Consider the following 9338-nt stretch of genomic DNA (forward strand, 5'->3'; position numbering starts at 1 on the left):
TCTCTACATGTGTGGCGGGCGGACTGATATAATGTATGTTTATCACACAGACTGTAGTGTAGTAGTGGTCGATGTGGTATTATGGGTATACATACGCATAAACTGTAGAGATCCTAAATCATTTTGGGATAATAAAACCAAATAACATCCCTCTTTTTTTTTTAAATTGTAATGTCTTCTACTATCAGCATAAATTTTCCAAACAAATTAATTTTTTTCCTGACTACTAAGAAGGTGCCATACTCCAATCACAAACAAGAATCTTAAACTTAAAGCCAATTACATAGGTATGGGGAGAGAACCAGCTAAGGTAAGTTGGGTAAATAGACTAAAAGGTATGGTGGTAAATGAACAGTGGGAAACCTTAAAAGAAACAATTCAAAATATTCAACAAAAATACATTCCATTGAAAAACAAAAACTCAGCAAGACAGACACACTGTGGCTTATTCAGGAAGTTAAGGATAGTATTAGATTAAAAGAAGAGGCTTACAATGTTGCAAAAAAGAGTACCAAGCCTGAGGACTGGGAGTGTTTTAGAAACCAGCAAAGGGCCCCAAAAAGTTGATAAAAAAGGCACAAGTAGAATGAGAGCGAACAAGCCAGTAATATAAAAACAGATTGTAAGAGCTTTTATAGGTATATCAAAAGGAAGAGAGGAGCTAAAGTAAGCATTGGTTCCTTACAAGCAGAGACAGGAGAAATTATCATGGCGAATCAGGAAATGGCAGAGGCGTTGAACAAATATTTTGAGCCTGTCTTCACAGTACAAGACATAAGTTTCATACCAGAAATGGGCAGTATCCTAGGGGCTAAAAAGAGTGAGGCAATTAAGGAAATTAATATCAGCAGAGAGAAAGTATTGGAGAAACCTAAGGGACTAAAATCAAACAAATCCCCAGGACCTGATGGCTTACACCCTAGTGTTCTAAAAGGGATAGCTACGGAGATAATGGATGCACTAGCTATGATTTTTCCAAAATTCCTTAGATTCAGGAACGGTCCCATCAGATTGGAAGTTGACAAATGTTACACCTCTTCAAGAAAGGAAGGAGAGAGAAAACAGTGAACTGTAGGCCAATTAGCCTTACATCTGTCGACGGGAAAATGCTGGGATCTATTATTAAGGAAGTCTTAACAATGCACTTAGAAAATCACAGTATAATTGGAACAATAAACATGGTTTTACTAAAGGAAAATCCTGTTTGACAAATTTATTAGAGTTTTTTGAGGATGTAACTAGTAGGGTAGATAAAGGGGTAACAGTAGATGTAGTATACCTGGATTTCCAAAAGGCATTCGATAAGGTGCCACACAAAAGGTAAATAGGCAAGATAAGGGTTCATGGAGTTGGGAGGTAATATATTAGCATGGATAGAGGATTGGTTAATGGACAGAAAGCAAAGAGTGGGCATAACCAGGGCATTTTCAAGTTGGCAGGCAGTGAATAATGGACTACAACAAGGGTCAGTGCTGGGGCCTCAGCTATTTACAATCTTTATTAATGACTTAGATGAAGAGACAGAGATTAATGTATTGAGTTTGCTGATGATACAAAGGTAGGTGTAAAGGTAATAAAAACAAGAAATGCTGGAAATACTCAACAGGTCTGGCAGCATCTGTGGAGAGAGGAGCAGAGTTAATGTTGCAGGTCAGTGACCCTCATCAGTTCTAATGAAGGGTCACTGACCTGAAACATTAACTCTGCTTCTCTCTCCATAAATGCTGCCAGACCTGCTGAGTATTTCCAGCATTTCTTGTTTTTATTTCAGATTTCCGGCATCTGAAGTATTTTGCTTTTATTTTAGGTGTAAAGGTAAGCTGTGGGGAGGACACAGAGAGGCTACAAAGAGATATAGACAGGTTAAGTGAGTGGGCAACAAAGATGGCAGATGGAGTATAATGTAGCGAAGTGTGAAGTTATTCACTTTGATCGTAAGAATAGAGAAGCAAAGTACTTTTAAAAGGTGTGAAACCTCTAAGTGTTGATGTTCAAAGAGACTTAGGTGCTTGTACAAGGAACACAGAAAGTTAGAATGCAGGTACAGCAAGCAAGCACAGTACAGGAAGGCAAATGGCATGCTGACCTTTATTGCTAGGGGATTAGAGTACAGGAATAAAGAAATCTTGCCACAATTGTACAGGGTTTTGGTAGGACCACATCTGCAGTACAGTGTGAAATTTTGGTCTCTGCATTTAAGAAAGGATATACTTGCATTGGTGGCAGTACAGTGAAGGTTCATTAAATTGGTCCCTGGGATGATGGGGTTGTCCTATAATGATAGGCTGAGTAAATTGGGCCTGTATTCTCTGGAGTTTAGAAGAATGAAAGGCGATCTGATTGAAACATAGAAGATTCTGAAGGGGCTGGCTAGGGTAGACACAGATTGTTTCTGCTGGTTGGGGAATCTAAAACACGGGGGCACAGTCTCAGGGTAAGTGTCCGATCATTTAGGACTGAGATGAGGGGAAATTACTTCACTCAAAGGCTTGTGATTCTTTGGAATTCTCTACCCCAGCGGGTTGTGGATGCTCCATTGTTGAATGCATTTGGTCTCTCAGGGAATCAAGGGATATGGTGAGTGGGCGAGAAAGTGGAGTTGAAGCCCAAGATCAGCCATGATTGTATTGAATGGTGGAGCAGGCTCGATTGGCCACACGGTCCACTCCTGCATCTATTTCTTGTGTTCTTGTAAAGAAAATTTACAATCAACTTTTACAATTAAATTTGTAATACTGAACACCTTAAAACTATTCAATGGCTCATTTTCTTTCAAAACATTATTCACAATATCGTTCCGGTGGTAAGGTGCTGTGCCTGCATCTCATGGATTTGGTTGTCGTCATCCCTGTCTGCAATGAGTTGGTGTGCTGTACTGGCGGTGTTGTGTGTGTTTCTCCTGTGTGTTGTAAAGGTCGTGCTTGATGTTGGTGATGTTCTGTCATTCACTGGTGATGTTGCTAATGTTGTGTTGCTGGTTGGTGATGTTGCTTAGTGACCTTCTCGGCTTTATGAGTTCTGGTGTAGGCCGAATATGGACTCTGTTCCTTCTCATCTGCTTACAGGTTTCCGTTTTGATGATGTATGATCTTGGAGTCCCAGCTTTACTAACAACTTTAGTGAGTTTCCAGGTTTTCAGGATTGGGTCCTGTGTATGCACAATTTGTCCTCTCAACAACTCAGGCAATGATTTGGCACGTTGTTGAAGTGCTGACTTCCTTCTACCTGTTGTCATGAGCACTTGCTATGCTGGAAGATGATTTTTTTAATCCATCGGTTGGAAACCTGAATTAAACTTGAAAAAATTAGACAAACAACTGATAAAAGATGACAGCTAACAGTTAAAATGGCCACTGCAATTTGCATCTAAATACCCAACATTCCAATGTATCAAGGTTGAGATGTAGGACTGGTAAATCTTCAACCAGAACAATGGCCTGAGAATTTTGAATGGGCTACCTGCCTTGCCTTCATTAACAACACGTTAAAGGCGATCTTGGACATTAACACTGGTGGAGATGGACCACGCAAGGGGTAATTACTGAAACAATGGGGCCCATGAGAGATATTGGAATTCTTGCACCTGATCTAATTAAGTTGCAAAAGAGAGAATTATGACATTATGTGACAAGCTCACCATCTGCGTGAAACTAGCTGCTCCTTCTCTCTAGACAGACAAGCACGAGATAGACCAGTGAAGGACCCAAGTGGGTCTATCTCTCGATCTCTCCCTCTCTCCAGGTGACCTTGCAAATTTGAAACATCCAAGCCTATCATTCCTCAGACAGAAGAAAACCATCTGCATCACAGTCTCCAAGAAAACTCTGAACCAGTTGGCCACATCTACCAGTAAGAAACTTCAGGACCACTGGGTTCAACCGGAAGACCACTGAATTACCAGACTCCACTGACTGTCTACTGTTCTTTTTTATTGTTCCAGAATCTAATCCAACCAATCTATTTTTCTCCACTCTGTAACCTATTTGTGTGTGCGTGAGTCTCGCGTGTGTGTGTTTGTGTGTGTGTGTGCAAATTGGTGCGTAATACAATAAACTAACCTCTTTCTTGTTTAAACTCTAGAAAAACTGTCTGGTTCTTTTATGATCATAGTACTTAAAGGGTTAAACTGAATTGGTCAACATATCCACTTTTTAAAAGAAATAAACCCTGTTACAGTCAAACAAGGGAAGGACAAGAGGGGAGCCTTTCGACCCCTCCTCACTTGATTGTAACAGAAATTTGGGGGCTCGTGTCCGTGGTCAAAACTCAAAAACAAATGAGAAAGTGGAAGCGGGAAACCAAATTGATCCCTAACAAAAAAAATTTTAAACTTCAATACAGGTTTTCTTGTGGTTTTCTGTGCTAGAGCACTAAAATGTCCACATTCAAGGCCAGTACCTTCCTACAACAGAATGAAGTAACAAAAGCCCTAACTCTTGAAGAGCTGAAGAACGTAGCTGGGCAGTTAGAGATTACTCTGTGGCCAAAAGCTAGGAAACCTGAAATCCTAAAACTTGTGGCCAACCATTTTGCACTTAAAATTGAAGAATCGGAGACAGGTTTAGAGTCGGAAACAGAGTAACATTAGTAGTTCTCTAAAGTTTCAAAGAATGAGAGGTGATCTCAAGGAAACTTTAAAAATTCTTACAGGGCGAGACAGGGTGGAGATAGATAGGTTGTTTCCCCTGGCTAGTGAGTCTAGAACCAGGGAACATTGTCTCAGAATAAGGGGTAGGCCATTTAAGACTGAGATGAGGAGGAATTTCTTCTCTCAGAGGGTGGTGAATCTTTGGAATTCTCTACCCCAGAGGGCTGTGGAAGCTCAATCATTGAGCATGTTCAAGACAGGAATCGATAGATATCTGGATACTAATGACATCAAGGGATATGAGGAAAGTGGAGTTCAGATAGATGATCAGCCATGATCTAATTGAATGGCAGAGCTGGCTGGACAGGCTGAATGGCCTACGCCTGCTTCTATGTTCCTATGAAGTTTCCACATGCTCTGTTGCTGCCTGCAGCAAATACAAAGTTTCCCTGATGTTGGCAAAAATGTGGACTGTTGATACAAGACTCACATCTTTCAGCTGCTGCATGACCTTGGAGTTAAACCTCAGAGTCCAGCATGTAGATGAGATGTTCCTCATCCTTTCAAATGTGATTTGGGTCCCATAGCTCAAAAGACATTGATAGCCTTCTCCTCTGCATCTGCTGGGAAGGTGGATTCCATATCCTCACTCCTCTGGTTCCCTTATGCTCTGTGAATCACCTAATGCCCCATCTACCAGCCAGAAACTTCAGGACCACCGAGTTCAGCCAGAAGACAACTGAATTACCAGACTCCACTGACTGTATACTCTTTTTTTTTTAATTGTTCCGACCGTTAATCCAACCAATCTATTCTTCTCCATGCTGTAACCTATTTGTGTATGTGTGATTCTCGTGTTTGTGTGGGTCAGTGTGAAAATTGGAGTATAGTTTATTATTTTACTTATATCGAGTTTTGCTTTTAAATACAATAAACTCAAGAAAACCTGTCCAATTGGTTCTTTTATAATCTAAAGCCTCAAGAATATCCTCTGAAGTCTTGCTGGTGCTCTGCATAAAGTTTTTTTGGATCTGTTCTAATGGACAATGATCACTCTCCACAATGAATTTTCTCCCATAGGGATATGTATGGAATTTCACGCCTCCATATACTACTGCCAAAAGGTCTCTTTCTATGTTGGCATATCTGATCTCAGCTGATGTTAGACCTTTGGATGTGAATGCTATTGGCTTTCCTTCTTGGCCACTCCCAGTTCTTGTGTAGAAACATCGACTTACAGAATGACAGATTTTGCTCTGTTGAATTATGACAGACTTGTCTCCTTTGATATGGTGCTGTAGTTTTTTGGGAAGAATAAGGTATGCCTTTAAGTCTGGGAAAAGGAACCATACTGCTTTAAGGCAGCAGGCTCCAGACGCTGAGTCAAAGAATGCATTTTCATTGCCCGGAGAGATGGCAATTCGGAGACTGCAATTCGAAGGGTGCATTCTCGTTACCTTCGATACAGCCATTGAGAGATGAGCATCGAGAGATACATTTGTTACAATTTAATTTTGAACTGGCTTATAGTGGAAAAACAGCCTGTTCAAACAGAGGAAACAGACAGACAGCTGTGTGTTAGCACCTGAAAGGAGTACTCTCAGACCATTTAAACTGAAGGAAGAGAATTTAGTCTGTTTATTTATTATTCGCTCTCAAAATTCTTAAAAGTCAAGCCAAAACAGAGATCTCTGAGAATTAAACTGAAGGAAGCGAAATTAGACTGTGACAATTTTTTATCCCTCAAAAATTCCAAAGCCAAATTGATTCATTAAAAAGTCTTTGCAGGTGGTTAATTGTAGAAATTCAACACTGGAGAAGGAAAGCAACAGTTTCGACTTCTGGATTAGACTACGGACTGTTCTACTGTTGAAGAACCTTTTTTCCCATCGGATGGCTATGAGGACTTCAAGCAACCTTGGACTGTTTCACATCTGGCAGGAGCGTAAATTTGCAAGGACTCTAATTTTTTCTAATTTAAATGTTGTTTATATCTTCGTAGTGTTTAAGAATTTCGTTTTTCTAATTAAACAGTTAATTTGTTGATTTAAAGACACCTGGTTTGGTTAGCCTCATTCAGGGGTTAATAGATGGTACAATTTGGCTGGGTCTTTCTTTAAGTTGGAAAGTTTTAAATGATATGTTAGGCAATCTGTGGAGGGATGGAATTGAATTAACAGTGCGTTTCTCCCACCACAATCAGAATCATATATTTTGATTGGGGGCTTTGACTGGAGCTGCTTGCAGTTGAATCATATTTAATTCGGTAGCTCACTTCTGGAATCAGAATCAGACTAATTTGGAGGGTTCACATTTGGAATCGTATTAATTACTCGTCTCTGGGATAACATATTTAAATTGGGGTCTTGTGTTTGGCATCATATTTAATTGCTCTTGCGTCTGGGATCATAGCAATTAGAAACTCGACTGTTGGGATCTAAATCTGACACCAATTACAAAGAAAATGAAAGAACCAGGTCTCTTGTATAATAAGGTACAGTCTATACCATTGTTATGGCATTAGTGGTTGTAGCAGAGTTTTTGCAATAGCAGAATGTTTCCCTGAGTGACTAGATAACTTTAACTAAGAGCAAATTAAAAGAATTGTCAGCGAGATTGGGGTTGGAATTGAAATCAGGTGCCGAAAAAGCAGAGATAATTGACATGATAGCCGAACATCTGGAATTAGTAGAAGAAGAAGATGATGATGATACAGATGAAGGGCAATACGAGGAACAAGAAAGGGAATACATGAGACAAGAAGGTAGTATGTCCGAGAGTGATGCAGTGGTATTGGCTAGGATTCAGTTAGAAACGAAGAAATTTGAATTGGAGAAAAGGGAAAAAGAAAAAGCAATAGAATTAAGAAAATTTGAATTTGAACTTCAAAGAGAAAGTGAAAGAGAAGAGAAGGAATTTAAGTTTTGATTTTGGAAAGATGTAAAGGTAACAGGGTTGTAGTGGTGGGTGATTTTAACTTCCCCTATATTGACTGAGACTCACTTAGTGCTAGAGGCTTCGATGGGGCAGAATTTGTAAGGAGCATCCAGGAGGGCTTCTTGAAACAATACGTAGATAGTCCAACTAGGGATGGGGCCGTACTGGACCTGGTATTGGGGAATGAGCCCGGCCAGGTGGTCGAAGTTTCAGTAGGGGAGCATTTCGGGAACAGCGACCATAATTCCATAAGTTTTAAGGTACTTGTGGATAAGGATAAGAGTAGTCCTCAGGTGAAGGTGCTAAATTGGGGGAAGGCTAATTATAACAATATTAGGCAGGAACTGAAGAATTTAGATTGGGGGCGGATATTTGAGGGTAAATCAACATCTGACATGTGGGAGTCTTTCAAACGTCAGTTGATTAGAATCCAGGACCAGCATGTTCCTGTGAGGAAGAAGGATAAGTTTGGCAAGTTTCAGGAACCTTGGATAACACGGGATATTGTGAGCCTTGTCAAAAAGAAAAAGGAAGCATTTGTGAGGGCTGGACGGCTAGGAACAGACGAATCCCCTGAGGAATATAAAGACAGTAGGAAGGAACTTAAGCAAGGAGTCAGGAAGGCTAAAAGGGGTTATGAGAAGTCATTGGCTAACAGGATTAAGGAAAATCCCAAGGCTTTTTATACGTATATAAAGAGCAAGAGGGTAACCAGGGAAAGGGTTGGCCCACTCAAGGACAGAGAAGGGAATCTATGTGTGGAGCAAGAGGAAATGGGCGAGTTACTAAATGAGTACTTTGCATCAGTATTCACCAAGGAGAAGGACTTGGTGGATGATGAGCCTAGGGAAGGGAGTGTAGATAGTCTCAGTCATCTCATTATCAAAATGGAGGAGGTGTTGGGTGTCTTGCAAAGCATTAAGGTAGATAAGTCCCCAGGGCCTGATGGGATCTACCCCAGAATACTGAGGGAGGCAAGGGAAGAAATTGCTGGGGCCTTGACAGAAATCTTTGCATCCTCATTGGCTACAGGTGAGGTCCCAGAGGACTGGAGAATAGCCAATGTTGTTCCTTTGTTTAAGAAGGGTAGCAAGGATAATCCAGGAAATTATAGGCCGGTGAGCCTTACGTCAGTGGTAGGGAAATTATTAGAGAGGATTCTTCGGGACAGAATTTACTCCCATTTGGAAACAAATGGACTTATTAGCGAGAGGCAGCATGGTTTTGTGAAGGGGAGGTTGTGTCTCACTAATTTGATTGAGTTTTTTGAGGAAGTGACGAAGATGATTGATGAAGGAAGGACAGTGGATGTTATCTATATGGACTTCAGTAAAGCCTTTGACAAGGTCCCCCATGGCAGACTGATACAAAAGGTGAAGTCACACGGGATCAGAAGGGAGCTGGCAAGATGGATACAGAACTGGCTCAGTCATAGAAGACAGAGGGTAGCAGTGGAAGGGTGCTTTTCTGAATGGAGGGATGTGACTCGTGGTGTTCCGCAGGGATCAGTGCTGGGTCCTTTGCTGTTTGTAGTATATATAAATGATTTGGAGGAAAATGTAGCTGGTCTGATTAGTAAGTTTGCGGACGACACAAAGGTTGGTGGAGTTTCGGACAGTGATGAGGATTGTCAGAGGATACAGCAGGATATAGATCGGTTGGAGACTTGGGCAGAGAAATGGCAGATGGAGTTTAATCCGGACAAATGTGAGGTAATGCATTTTGGAAGGTCTAATGCAGGTGGGAAGTATACAGTAAATGGCAGAACCCTTAAGAGTATTGACAAGCAGAGAGATCTGGGCGTACAGGTCCA

Source organism: Heterodontus francisci, chromosome 2, assembly GCF_036365525.1.
Source record: "Heterodontus francisci isolate sHetFra1 chromosome 2, sHetFra1.hap1, whole genome shotgun sequence".
NCBI classification, from domain to species: domain Eukaryota; kingdom Metazoa; phylum Chordata; class Chondrichthyes; order Heterodontiformes; family Heterodontidae; genus Heterodontus; species Heterodontus francisci.